This window comes from Crocuta crocuta, unplaced genomic scaffold, assembly GCF_008692635.1.
Source record: "Crocuta crocuta isolate KB4526 unplaced genomic scaffold, BGI_CrCroc_1.0 scaffold35, whole genome shotgun sequence".
Taxonomy (NCBI): Eukaryota; Metazoa; Chordata; class Mammalia; order Carnivora; family Hyaenidae; genus Crocuta; species Crocuta crocuta.
In genome coordinates, this window is record NW_027530625.1 from 6,022,321 (window position 1) to 6,036,690 (window position 14,370).

Here is a 14,370-nt window from a genome sequence, read left to right on the forward strand (position 1 = left end):
AAAACCGTGAGATTTCAAGGTGATCTGCACACTCTGCTCCCCACCTCAGGACAGCAGGACGAGCCACCTCAGGGCCTTTGCACTTGCTGCTCCCCAAGCTGTGGACCTCTCGCAGGACTCACTGGCTCACCGCACCAGGTCCACGGTCACCTCCTCTCCTCAGTGACTCCAGCCCTTTTGTTCTTTCCTTTCCTAACTTGTCTGACTCCCTGGATCCTGGTACGAGCTTGTTTCTTTGTTCTCTGTCTCTCTCTTCCCTAGAACGTGAGCGGCGCAAATGTGGGAGCCTGGTCCTGCTGCCCACCGTCCCCTGGTGCACAGGACAGTGCCCGGCTACAGCGTGCGCTCACCGATTGTCACGACTGGATGCGTGAATGCACAAGGGCTATCGTCATTATTAGTCTTGCTCTTTGAAAGCTAAAGAATGACAGGCTGTGAAAGGAGGTAGTGCCGTCACGTCTCGTAAGAAAAACACCAGCCGCTTCCCCCTGCCTGTCTTCTGCCAGAGATCAGTGGCTTTCTGGGGTCGGGGCTTGGTCTACCTAAGCTATGGGCTCCCGGAGAAAGGCCAGGCTCTTCTGTCCAGCCTGGGACACAGCTTCCCGGAGCCACTGAGGGGCTGGTGGAGAAAGATCACATTCAAACAGGTGGCCACCCCGCCTTGTCTTAGGTACACGGAGACCCGGAGACCCGGATGGAGAGAGAAGTGAGGGGCTCGCTCTTCTTTAAATGAGCTCCAGCCCAGCAAACCTGCCCTCGGGGAGGTTTCCTGCAGTTGGGAAGGCCAGGCCTTGGCCGTGTATAAAACTACCAAGTGCTGGTCTGGGAGAGGGAGGAGGCAGAGGCCAACCTGGGCCCCTCCTTCCCCGCCCTCTGCTCACCGTGACATCCCCCTGGCCCGAGGCCCAGAAGGTGACTCAGAAGATGACTTTCAGCCACCAGGTCCCTCTTCGGTCCCAGGTCCATCTCAAGGCCCACACGTGAAAGGGTCTGCTGGAGGCCAGCTGCTAGTGCAGAGCTCCGGAAAGGGTGTCTGGCTCCTCCCGTGGCACGAACTTGGTGCTGAACTTGGCACTGATGTGCTGGGAGCACCTTTTGCATCTCCCTGCTCGCGAAGCTGGACGCTCCCACCCAGTGCCTCACTGCGGGAACGGGTTCCTGGTCCCCAGACGGCCTTGTGCCCTGGCCACTGCTTCTCACGTAGCTCCTAGGGGGTTTGAGGGTCCAGGGCAGAGGCCCAGCACCGTCGCCCATCTCTGTCCCCACCACCCTCTCCGTCATCACTGTTAGGGGCTGAGTTGTTTCTCTGTACCTGAGAATGGGACCTGATTTGGAGACAGGGTCTTCACAGAGGTGATCAAGTTAAGCTGAGGTCGTTGAGGGAGGTGGGGGAGGGGCTCAGTCGGTTAAGTGTCCGACTTCGGCTCAGGTCACGATCTCACGGTTGGGGAGTTCGAGCCCCGCGTCGGGCTCTGTGCTGACAGCTCGAACCTGGAGCCTGCTTCAGATTCTGCGACTCCCTCTCTCTCTGCCCCTCCCCCACCTCTCTCGCACATGCTCTCTCAAAAATAAACATTAAAAATTAAAAAAAAAAAAAGATGAGGTTGTTAGCGCAGCCCTAAGCCTGTAAGACTGATGTCCTTATAAAAAGGGGCAGTGTAGACACAGTTACACACAGAGAGCAGACACCGTGAAGATGCCGAGAGAACGCCACGTGAGCACAAGGGACTGGAGGGTGGTAGCCGACGGACACCTGAGGCACCGGAAGCCCCGAGAAAGGCCTGGAACGTTCCTTCTCTGGCACCTCCAGAGGGAGCACACCCCTGCTGACATCTTATGTTGGAATCCTGGTCTCCAGAGCCACTGGACAATACATTTCAGTTGTTTGAAGCCACGCAGTTTGCGGTAGGGCACTAGGCGGCCCCCGGAAATGAGGACAGCCACCACGGGCCTCACCGGCACCACCCGCACCGCCGTCACCCGGCATCCCCGCCCGCGTCACCACCGTATGGGTTTCCTGTGGCTGCGTAACAAATGGCCACAAGCTTGGTGGCTTACAACCAGATCGATCTCAGAGTTCCGGAAGCCAGAAGGCCAAAATCAAGGCGGCGGCGGCGCTGTGGACTTCGCAAGACTCGGGGAAGCCTCGTTCCTTTGTTTCTTCCAGCTTCCGGTGGCTCCAGGCGTCCCCCCTCTCTGCCTCAGTCTGCACTTGGCCTTCCCTCCTTTGGGGTCGACCCTGTCTTCTCTTGTCTCGTGTGAGGACACTCGCTATGGCACGGGGGTCCCACTTGGGGAATCGAGAATGCGCTCTTGTCAATATCCTTAAATTCATTGCATCTGCAGAGACCCTTTTCCAACCGAGGTCACATTCACAGGTTCCGGGGGGTGGGATGTGGACCTATCTTTGCCAGGTGGGGGTGGGGGCGCCATTCAACCCTCTATAGCCACCGGCATCATCCCCACCCCACCAGCAGCAGCATTGCCCACATTAGTTAAGTACTAGTATGAACCGGTTTTTTGCTCCCGTACTTTTCCTGCACCACCTTTATTCCTTAAGACAAGGGGCTGGTACAGTTATTTAGTTATTTTTTTAATGTTTCTTTATTTCTGAGAGAGCGCTCGGGGGGAGGAGCAGAGGAGAGGGAGATAGAATCCGAAACAGGCTCCAGGCTCTGAGCTGGCAGCACAGAGCCAGACGGGGGGCTCGAACTCCCAAACCGGGACATCATAAACTGCGCTGAAGTTGGCAGCTTAACCAACTGAGCTGCCCGGGCGCCCTGGCTGGTACTGTCACTAACCCCACTTAACACACAAGACTGTGAGGGCTCAGAGAGAATTCACTTGTCCAAGGTTGTTGCACTTAGAAGTATTTGAACCTGGGGCACCTGGGGGGCTCAGTCGGTTAAGCATCCGACTTCAGCTCAGGTCATGATCTCACGGTTCGTGGGTTTGAGCCCCGTGTCAGGCTCTGTGCTGACAGCTAACTCAGAGCCTGGAGCCTGCTTCTGATTCTGTGTGTGTGTCTCTCTCTCTGACCCTCCCCTGCTCACGCTGTCTCTCTCTCTCTCTCTCAGAAATATATAAAACATTTAAAAAAAAAAAAAAGTATTTGAACCCAAGTAGTCTGATTTCAGAGCCTCCTGCCTCCCCGCTCCTGAACTTCTGATCATGCAGGTGATTCCCCAGCAGAATCAGAGCGGTCCAATGAGCACCGAATGGAAGGCAAGGTCCCTGAGTCCTGGGCTAGGTTCTGCCTCTAACCAACGGTCAGGCCTCTTCCCCTCTCTGGGCCTCAGTTTGCCCACCTGTAAAATAGGGAAGCAGGAGTCCTAGTTCTGGGTGGTGCTGGCTGTCACCTGTCATCTCGGTCCTATACGACCACTGCCCAGGGCCGGGGCTCTCACATCAGCTAAACCCTAAACCTGCTGCCAGAGACAGTTTTGCTTGGAAGGCCAGCCCATCGGGAGGAGTGGAGAGCGGTGCTGCCTTCCCTTATCGCAGAGCTGGCAGCAAAGGACCGGGGACAACTGGGGGTGGGGTCTTCTCTTTACTGGGAGCCCTGCTTTTGATTCAGGCGTTCAGGGAGGGCTCCCCAGCTCAGAACTGGTGGACGCTGGGAACAGAGCTGAAGAGAACTTTAACTTGCCGTGGCGCCCCTAACCCAGAGGCCTTAGCTGGGAACCGGCTTGTCGCTTTAGACTCCAAACAGCCCGGAGGGGCGATCCCGGGCCTGTAGAAGCCCTTGTTCGTTGATCATCTAAGGCCAAAAGACCAGGTGGGGCTGCAGTGACCAAATCCACCAAATCCCAAGCCCCATGTCCTTGCAATGGAAAAAACCACCACCGCCACCCACAAAGCAGGTGGGGGTGGGGGCTCTGAAAATTCGGTTTCCCAAACCTGGTCTGTTCATTAGGAGTCATTTGTTTATAAGCATAAACATCTTTTAAATCCATTTTTATATTTATCCCGTGAGCTCCGGAGGCCTTTTTTCTCTGGCTTCTGTCTGGACCAGCGATTGTTGGCATCCCAGCTAATACCGGTTCAAGAGTGGGGAGCTGCGTTAGGGACAGAATTGCAAACTTTAATTAGCAGGATGAGATTAGCATCCCAGCAGGGGCCTGCGGGTGGGGGCATCCTTCGGCCCATCAGATCCCAGGGGACACACCTTCCAGAAACCACCCCCCAGCTGCAGGCTCCAGTGGGGGAAGCAGGAGCCAGGCCAGCAAGAGCTCAGTCCCGCCGAGTTAATCTTCCCTTGCTGGGCCTCCAGCTGAGCCTCACACGATTCCAAGCCTTCCAGTCCAGCCACCAGCCTCTGCCGGGGTTTGTCCCCGCAGGTGTCTAAGCGGAATAAAAACCCGGCTGTGTGACCTTGGGGCAGCCCCTCACCCTNCCTCCTCCCCGCACACCCAGGGCTCACACACCACCAACCTGCCCTCGCTCGGTTCAAGGCATTGCTGAAGAATTTTCTGGTCTTTATCTGGTTTAGTTTTAAATGCTTCCAACGGCAGCGGAGCTGTTCCACCACAGTCCCCAGGAAATTGGTCCACGTAGGACGGAGCCTTCCCGAGAATGAAGTCATCTGTTCCTTTTTTTTATTTTTTGTCGCCTTTCTCCTTCGGCACGAGTCCCCGGCCTCTGCGGTCTCTCCCCGCGCACACGCGCGCCGCGGGGGTCGGCCCGGGCTGGACGGGGGTGTTGGGGGTGGGGCGAGGGGCAGGACCCCCGGGGGCCGCGGCTGCCCGGGGCGNGGGGGGGGTGGGAGGGGGACGCAAAACTGTTTGTTGTCCGCCTTTGGGAGGCAGCCCCGCCTTTGTTCCTGTCGCTGTGGTCGGTTTCCCGGCGGCGCCGGAGGTGGCAGCCGAGGTGGCCAGGGGCGCAGCAGCTACGGTCCCCAGTGTGTTCTCAGCCCGGCCTCCGAGGGGAGGCCGATCCGGCCAGGCCCGAGTGCTGACCTTCCCGTGGGGGGGTGGGGAGGGGCTCCTCCCAAGTGATGCCAGGGACCTCCCCCTTCTTGTGTTTTCCGGCCCTTTTCTCTTCGCACACCCTCCCCCAGATTCTAACTGGCATCGAGCACCGAGGGAGAAATGAAACCCGGCCGAACCCCAGCCTCCCTGTCCGGTCCCCGGGGTCGGCAGAGAGCTAGGAAACAGTCCACCCCCTCCCCTTCAAGGAAGTTGAGGGAAACCTAAATGTTTCATAAACAAAAGCACTCTCCAACAACTTGCTTATGTGAAAGCCTGGCTGCAGCCGTGCACGTCTAAGGCTGTGTGTGTGTGTGTGTGTGTGTGTGTGTGCGCGCGCGCGCATGTGCTGGGGCCAACACCCGATCATCTCTGAGGCTGTTTATGGAGGATTTTTTTCTTTCTACATTTTGTTTGGTTTGTTTTGAATAAGGGTCAGAGGTCTGGGTTTCTGCGGGGAAGGGGGAAGGGTCACCTCAATTGGACAGGCCAGGGGGTCCCAGGGGGACAGGTCACAGGGCCTGCAGAGCTGGGCCACAGGCTGTGAGCCAGAGCCTCCCCATCTGGCAGGGCTCCCTGCAGACAGTGGGGGGTGTAAGTGGGCGTCAGGCCCTCTGGGCTGCTCCCCGGGGTATGGCCCCAGAGAGGGCCCAGGCCAAGGACTCTGGGACTTCTCTCCCCTGGGCAGGGCAGCTGTCATTTTCCTGGCCCCTGCCTTGGCCACACTGGCCAAGAGAGAAGGCGAGCAGAGCAGGCCTCCTCTCAGGGGGTTCTGTAATGGAAACGATGCGGTTTTGTTTTTGCAGGAGGTAGACTCTGCCTTACAGCGTCCAGGCTGACCAGATGGGAATGTAGGGAGCCAGTATGCTAGGAGGCAGGAACGCTGCCTCACGCCTCCTACAGCCCCCGGCCCCCCTGCCCCGTTCTCTCCCCTCCCCCAGCCAGCCTGGTCCCCAACGTGGCCTTGTGCTGGTGGAGGGGTTCTGGCCACTTGGCCTCCACGAGGCTAAGGAGAGAATGAGGGGCACTGAGTGACGTTCCTTCCTCCCTCCTCCCTCCCCCTTTCTCTGCGTGGGAGAGGGCCTCCAGCCCCGAAGAGGAACCTTCTGTCCGATGTCCGGTAGACTTCAGGTCGACCATGGCCGACTTGGCATCATAATTTGCCCTCGCCTTCTTCGGGGAGGAAGTGAAGACACAGCAGGAGGCTGGGAGCAGAGAGAGAAGATTCCATCCCTGTCCAGAGGACAATAGCTTGGGCTGAGAACCTGGGCTTCAGAACCAGACCATCCTGGTGGCAAATCCCAGCTAGGGCCTGACTGAGGCTGGCGCATTAGGATGACAGGGACATTGTAGTGCCCACTCCCAGGTTGTGCTGATTCTCCGAGTGATGTGTAAAACCTTTTAGAGCAACTGGGACGCAGTAGGTGCTCAGGACAAGACAGCTATTATTGCCTGTGCCACCTAGGAGCCCTGAGCCTCTGGGCTTGGCTCTCTATCCCAGGGCAGGTCCATCTTATTTATTTATTTATTTATTTATTTTTATTTTTTATTTATATTTTTGAGAGAGAGAGAGAGACGCAGAATCCAAAGCAGGCTCCAGGAGCTGTCAGCACAGAGCAGGATGCGGGGCTCGAACTTACGGATCTCCAGATCACGACCTGAGCCAAAGTCAGACACTTAACCACCTGAGCCACCCAGGCGCCCCGTGGGGCAGGCCTATCTTCGTCGAGGGCTGTGCCACCAACCCACTGTGCAGCCTGAGGCAAGTTACTTGCACTTTCTGGGGCCTCCTCTTTCCCCTCTGGTAAATGGGACAATAATCACAGCAACCACTCCATGGAAGTCTGTAACGTTTCCTTATCTAATTTAGCCTTCCAGACACCCCCCTTGAGTACTACCGTGGTGTGTACCGCAATGCTTCCGACTCCACAGCCATTTGCTGGGGATCACGAGGCTGGAACGAGGCAGGGAGCAGGGGGTGGTCAAGCCCTGGGTCGTCATGCCCCCCGGAGAGCAAGCATCATGTCTGTGTCACTATCCGTCTACTCTTGCTGCTCAGCCTCTCACCTTTTTCATGGCTCAGACCACAGCCCTCCGTCTGCATTTGGATCCTTGGGTTCAGCTATTCGGGACTCTTCTGAAACTGGCAGGGACCCAGCTCTCTTAGTGAAAGGTGCCCTCAGGGGTACACGGGGGTGGGGGGTGGGGGCTCGAGCGAGCCAGGTGGGCCCCACACCCTCTCTGCTGTCAACCTGGTCGTGCACAACAGTTCCCCTACCCCCCTGTCCCTTCCTGCCGCTTATGCCGAAGGGTTGGGGCCCCTGACACCCCCAGGTGGACGTGTGGCATCCAGATGGTGCAGTTAATTGCGCTGGAAACTGTAAATCTCCGTTATTATCCCAGCTCTCCCTGCGCTCTGCTTCGCTGTCACCTCAAGGCGCCCGAGGGGCATCTGGAGGAGGGAGAGGCTCCCCTCTAGCCCCACCCACCCGGCCCAGGCTTTGTTCCTGCTCAGTAGGCAGGGAGGAAATCGGCCAGTTGTGACGTCCTACATTTGAATCCCAACCCTGTCACTTCCCGGCTGCGTGGCTGTATGACTTCATGTCCCTGTTAGTCTCCGTTTTGCTCATCCGCAAATTCGGGATGGTTCCAGCGCCTGCCTATCCCATAAGGGTCAGGTGGCTGATGTGGGCGGGTGCGCCGCCCTACCTGGCTCTAGAGAGTCTTCGGGATCCCACTGGTTATAGCAAGTGTTGACTTTGTGCTCAGTGATGTCATGCGTTGGCTTCATAAACGCTCAGGCAAGTGCATTAGTGGCCCGTTTTACGGAAGAGGAAGCTACAGTTCTGAGAAGGGAAGTGAGTGGCCCAAGGCCACACAACCAATTAGCAGAGGAACTAGGATGAAAGCAGGCAGACCTGTGTGGCTCTAAAGTCCTCACTGCAAGCCTAAGGCCCTAGCCTTCCCCCCTGGGTCCCCCCGGGGGCTCTCAACCATGGACTGCAGCATCATTAGCCCTGCCCAGGGCTGGCTTCTGTAAGCCAGCTTCGGAAGACCTGGGTTAATAGGTCCTTAATAAAGCCAGCAGTGGCGTCTGTATCTTTCCAGGGCAGGGACCAAGGGGCCAGGCACAGCAGATGTGTCCTAATGAAAATGTTGGGGAGGGGGGAAGGGGCCAGAGGGGTGACCTGCCTGCTCGTGTCTCAGAGCACAATCCTCTATTGCTCCCTGCCTGAGTCATGGGTGGACTTCCAGTGCAGGGGACAGCCACCCATCACCCACCCACTCCATCCTTCCTTCCTTCCTTCCTTCCTTCCTTCCTTCCTTCCTTCCTTCCTTCCACTCACTTACTCCATCCATCCATCCATCCATCCGTCAATCCATCCACCGATCCATTCATTTACTCATTCACTCCATCCATCCACCCATTCATCCATCCATCCACTCATTTACTCATTCCATCCATCCACCCATCCATCCATCCATCCATCCACGCATTTACTCACTCCCATCTATCCACCCATCCATCCATCCATCCATCCATCCACCTATCCACTCATTTACTCACTCCATCCATCCGTCCATCCATCCGTCCATCCATCCATTCATTTACTCACTCCATCCATCTGTCCATCCATCCATCTACCCATCCATTCATTTACTCACTCCATCCATCCGTCCATCCCTTCGTCTGTCCATCCATCCATCAGTCTACTCATTTACTCACTTCATCCATCATCCATCCATCCATCCATCCATCCATCCATCCATCCATCCATCCTTCCACTCACTTACTCACTCACTCACTTCCTCCCTCCCTCCCGTCCATCCATTCATCCAGTGTTTACTGGGTACCCATCTTAAGTCGAATCTTAACTTAAGTATCCAGGGTCCCTCCCTCCAAGGGCTTTGCATTCTAAAAAGAAAAGCACTAAATAAACAGCTAACCATGCTTGTATAGGAAGCCAGGAGAGAGGGCATCCTGGGGGCTCTGAGATGGAGCTGTGCAAACCCACCTCAGCCAAGCTCCCTAGGTGACCCGCTTTCCCGGCCAGCGTCTACAAAGAAGGGGGTGCACTGTGGTCTCCCCTATTCTGCTATTCTAACATTTCAAGTAGGGTGAGGAAGTTCCTAATTAACTTGTTGCCACCCTAGTGCACAGAATCTGCCCTCAACACCACGAAGTCCCCCGCTGAGGTCCAGGTCCGTTCCCAACTAGCCCAGATGGTCAACAGTTCCCTGGGGCAGAGCACTGGGCTGGCAGGCAGGATCAGGGCTTCACTGTGTCATGTGCTGTGTGGCTCTGGGGACATGACCTCCCAGAGTGGTCCTTCAGCTCGGCTGAAATGCCACAGGGGACTCGGGAAACCTCAGCTGTTGCTACATAACTATTATTGTTCTTGTCATGTTGTTACTACACAGGAAAGGAGTCTAGAGACCTGGCTTTGGGAGGTGCCGTTCATTCAGTGGACATTTGTTCCCTCCCACCCTCCTCCCTCAACAAATGTTTGTTACTGTGACCTGTGCTCTGTGTTGGGCCCCAGGCCAAGGACGAGACCAGACTAGGTTGTAAAGTCTGGGGAAGGTGAGGAATGGGTGTCACCGTGATTACCTTGAAGGCGGTGTTGGGGAGGATTCTGAGGCTGTATCTGGGCTGAGAGAGAGAGAGAGAGAGAGAGAGAGAGAGAGTGCTGTGATCGATTGGTAATGCCTGCCACTGACACAGGGAGGGGAGCAGCAGCCAATGCTTTTGCCAGACTGAACTCTGAAAAACAGGAAGGACCTCAGACAGGAGACCCTCTTGACTGTGGCTGGCCTGCTACCTGAACTTGGGCAAGACATTGACCTACTGCCTGCCTCTTTTTACCGCCTGTTGAGGCAAGGATGCTGACGTTGACTCTGTGTTTTTAGAAGTAGAAGGAGGTGCAGCAGGAGGGCCCAGACTTCCTGGTGTTTAAAAAATTTTTTTAACGTTTATTCATTTTTGAGAGACAGAGAGCGAGTGGGGGAGGAGCAGAGAGAGAGGGAGACACAGAATCCGAAGCAGACTCCAGGCTCTGAGCTGTCAGCACAGAGCCCGACGTGGGACCCGAACTCACGAACCGTGAGATCATGACCTGAGCTGAAGTTGGACGCTCAACCGACTTAGCCCCCCAGGCACCCCCAGACTTCCTGTTTCAATCCACCCTGCCCTGGCCTTATGGGAAGACTAAACGTAATCTGCCGCTATGTGAAAACGCACAGCGCTCAGTAAACAGGTGGGGGCAGTGGTGGTGGTCGTGGGGTGTGTGTGTGTGTGTGTGTGTGTGTGTGTGTGTGAGAAAGACCAGGATCCAGAGCCACAGCAAGAACACAGGAAAGCCAGGTCCCCAGCTGCTCTGCGGACCATTCCATGTCTGGGCCTCAGCTTCTCCATCTGTACAATGGGGTGGTTGGGGAACAGAATGCCAAAGGGTCTCCCATATCTGCTCTCTTATGATGCCAGCAATGCTGAGGCAGCTGGAGGCCAGGGGAGGAAGTGAGGAAGGGGCGTTGGCTATGACAGCACCCCAAAGAGAAGCCACCGCTGCCGACTTCTGAGGGCTGTCCAGCTCCACTGCGAGGTCCCATCCCAGGCGTACCCCTCGATGCTGTCCCAGAGCCGGGAAGGCAAGAGGGAAGAGATTGGGCGATGCGGGGGCCCCAGGAAGGGCTGAAGGGGCTGAGAGCCCTAACCAGACCCCTGGCAGTGACGGCCCCCAGCCCAAGGGCTGGGACTTGGGGACAGTGGGCTGGGGAAGAGGATTCCCGCAAAGCTCGGTGCTCCGCAAGGAGCAGAAGGAAAACAAGGGAAGCCTGGAGTGGCCAGTGGACCCTGAAAACAGACCTACCCCGGGCCTGACTTAGGCGTTTGGGGCACTGAGAAGACGGTGCTCCCCACCTCCCTTAAAAATTCCCCGTGGCTCTCGATCGCCCTTAAGAGGGAGTCCAAACTCCCAACTCCGGCTGAGGGTTAGAGCCGGAGTCTACGTGCCGTCCTGGCCGCGGTCAGCTATGTGACCACCGGAAGCTCACCTGACCTCCCTGGGTCTCAGTTTCTCCATCCATCAATGGGGACAATGACAGTACCCACCTGATGTGATTGTTGGCGGATTCAGTGAGCCTCAGTGCCGGAGACAGGTCCAGCACGGTGCTGGCCACGCTATGGCTGTTCAGCAGTCGGGGGCTACTGTTATGATTACTATTATTTCCTCTAAGACTTGGCGGAACACGAGGCAGAAGGCCTTGCGCACTTGAACCCCAGTTGGCCCCTCCTGTCCCGTCAGCTCCGCCCATTTGACTGCACTCAGACTATTCCAGGCTGCTTTCTGCCCCCGCCCAGAAAACCTTGTTCTCGCATAGCACCGGGCCTTTGCATGTGCTGCGCCCTCCGCCAGGAACGCGCCACCCTTTCCGTGCCGCTTTCAGACCCCGGTCAGTCGTGGCTCTGGTTGCTCGGCGTCCTCTGTGCTTCTGTGAACACAGGGCCAAGTGGCAGCTGTCCGTGCTACTTCAGGGAGACTTCTCGGGCACGGGCGCCCTGGCGGCTGCGTTTTCTTGTCCTCGGTGCCCAGCACCGTGCCTGCCACCCAGTAGGGGCTCCGTAGAGGGGGCTGGAAGATGGGAGCGCCCTTCCCCGGGCGGTGAGCGAGCCGACAGCAGACGGCTCCCCTCCTGCTCGTTCCTTATCAAGGGGAAACAGGACGCCTCAGTGCTTCTCTGATGATTCCTTAGGGAGAAGCTTCTGAGAGATGCCGGGGTTTCAAAGTCAGAGCTCAGCAGGAGGAGGAGGCATGGGGGCTCCACGGAGGGCCAGGGGGGCTCCCCACCAGCTGCTCCCCCAGCTCCCCCCCCACCCCCTNCCAGCCCCGGCTGAGTGCTGATCTCTGATCTCAGGAATGGGGTGAGGTGCAGAGAGCAGGGGCGCAGGCGGGCAACAGGTTCCCAGATCCTACAGGGGCTGCTCAGGTCAGTGAGGATGTCCCTGTCACAGCACTGTGAGCGGTCCGCAGTGGTGGGGAGGGGGGGAGGCAGCCAGGGATGGGGCACTCCGGGGCCAGCCCTTGTGCCCACTGTTCTGTGTCCCTGTCCCTGTCCTGTCCACTAGGCCTCTTCCTGATGCTCCCTGTGAGGCGGCCAGGCCTCCCTGTCTTGGCCTCCCAGACAGCTTTTGCCACCGTCTGGCCGGATGTGCTGCTCCCAGCCACCTGCCCCGGACTGAGGGAGGTGAATAGAGTCCAGGGGAGTATTGAGTTCAGCCCTTTCATTTGGCAGAGGAGACAGCTGAGGCCCTGCCAGAGGCAAAGGGGCGTGTTCAAGGTCACGCAGTAAACCCAGTGTTCTTTTCTAGAGCTTGCTGCCCTGCCAGGAGAGGAGAAGACCCATAGACCTTGGCTCTGACCTTGAGGAAATGGAAACGCTTGGACCTTTAAGACAGCAGATGGCCATGGCTAAGCTGAGGGCAGGCTGTGTGACCTTGGTATGCTCCCTAACCTCTCTGAGCCTCATGCCCTGGTGAGAACTCAGGGCAACAACCATGGTACCAAACCCAGCAGACCTCCTGGCACGTCCCGAACTGTCAGTGAGCAGGAGCTTTCTCACGATGAGGAAGCAGACAAGTCTCGCCTTGAACAAACACAGCCAATGAAATGTGATCATATTTGGACAAGGCGATTCCCCGGCCCTTTGGAGGCTATAGAAAAATCCTCCATGTTGTAAAAGGAACCACGACAGGGGCGCCTGGGTGGCTCAGTCAGTTAGGCGTGCGACTTCAGCTCAGGTTGTGATCTCACGGTCCGTGAGTTCAAGCCCTGCATCAGGCTCCGTGCTGACAGCTCAGAGCCTGGAGCCTGCTTTGGATTCTGTGTCTCCCTCTCTCTCTGCCCCTCCCCTGCTCACTCTCTGTCTCTCAAAAATGAATAAATGTTAAAAAAACAAAAACAGTTATGTTAAGGGACCACTACAGACTTATCTGCTTGGCCCCTGGAAACTGTGACCTCAGGAGACAGACCCGGGGCTCTGGGCCTCAGCTTGCTTATCTGCAAAATGGGGACAACGGTACCTCCCTCCAAGCGCTGCTGTGAGGCCCAAGGAGATAACTTAGGGGCACAGGACCTGGTGCTCACAAGCCCAGACCCCATCTTTCCCCCCCCCACAAACTAAGGATGCCTGTTATGGAGAAAGTGCTTGCTTTCTGGCTGTGGGGCTGGCCCGAGACACTGGGTGCCCGGACCTACCCTTCCCGGGAGCAGCGCGATCCCCAGCTGTTCCGTGCTGCACTGAGCAAGCAGGGCTCCTCGGGACAGGGAACCCGCCCCTCCTGGCAGCCCGGTCACCATCACCACTGGTCCTGGCTTGCTCCCCACCCCCTGGAAGTGCATGATCAGCGGCTCATCTCCACCCCTGCCTGTGCCGCCTGGCTGCCCTTTTCTGAGGGGGCGGGGATGGGTTGGGGTGCACGTTTTCTAGGCTTTCGTTCCCTGGCAGCTCTGGAAATTAATTGGCCCTTAATGTGGCATAGTATTTGTTTCAATTAGCAGGAAATTGACCAATTTCTTAATAGGGGGCTTTACAGAGCCTCCTTATTTGGGGTGGATGGTGTGTACTTGGGGCACTGTAGAGCTCCGGCCTTCCTGGCTGCAAGGTTCCCTTTTGGGGGGGCTGGGTGAGAGGGACTAGTGAGGGACTGAAGGCGAGGGGTGCCCATCGGGTGTCTGGGTGGCTCAGTCGGTTAAGCATCAGACTTTGGCTCAGGTCATGATGTCATGGTTTGTGAGTTTGAGCCCCCCGTCAGGCTCTGAGCTGAGCCTGCTTCGAATTCAGTGTCTCCCTCTCTGTCTGCCCCTCCCCTGCTCGCAGTCTGTCTCTCTCTCAGTCTCAAGAATAAACAAACATTTAAAAACAATTTTTTTAAAGGTAAGGGGCACCCTGCCTGTGGGTTATATAAGGAGGTGGTGGGAGGAGAGAACTCTCGGCCAGGAGACCCACAGAGGCCCAGGGGCAGGGATCTGACAGCCTCAAATTCTGCCTTTGACCTTGGTTTCTTGTGGTCCTGGGAATGGGTCTGGCCTTCACAGGGCCTCCTCCCCATTTGAGGAATCGAATTAGGAGGATTTCTTACAGAACCAAGTCCCTTATCTTTCATCTGACGGCATCACCCAGGTCCCCCGAGCCTGTGTGGCCCCCCAGCTATGCTGAGTTACCCCACTTTCCAAATGTGGGGGCGGAAGCTGAGGGAAGTGCTGTGTTTTGCCTCAGCCTCCCAGATGGTCCCCATTCAGCCCTCCTGTGACAGCCCCGGGGAGGCTGCCTGCCCAGCTGTGCAGCACCTTGAACTTGTCCTTTGTGACCTAATGGCAGTGATAAGGAGCATCCAGTGTGTCAC

At 57.0% G+C, this 14,370-nt stretch overlaps 1 long non-coding RNA gene across 1 annotated transcript; it reads right to left on the minus strand.

Moving 5' to 3' along the window:
• Nucleotides 1-3,940: 3,940 nt before the first annotated feature.
• Nucleotides 3,941-4,740, minus strand: LOC144235065 (uncharacterized). Its single transcript, XR_013336127.1, has 2 exons — nucleotides 4,435-4,740; nucleotides 3,941-4,058 (listed from the first exon to the last, which is right to left on the minus strand). It is a non-coding gene; the product is annotated as an uncharacterized LOC144235065 (long non-coding RNA).
• Nucleotides 4,741-14,370: the final 9,630 nt, after the last annotated feature.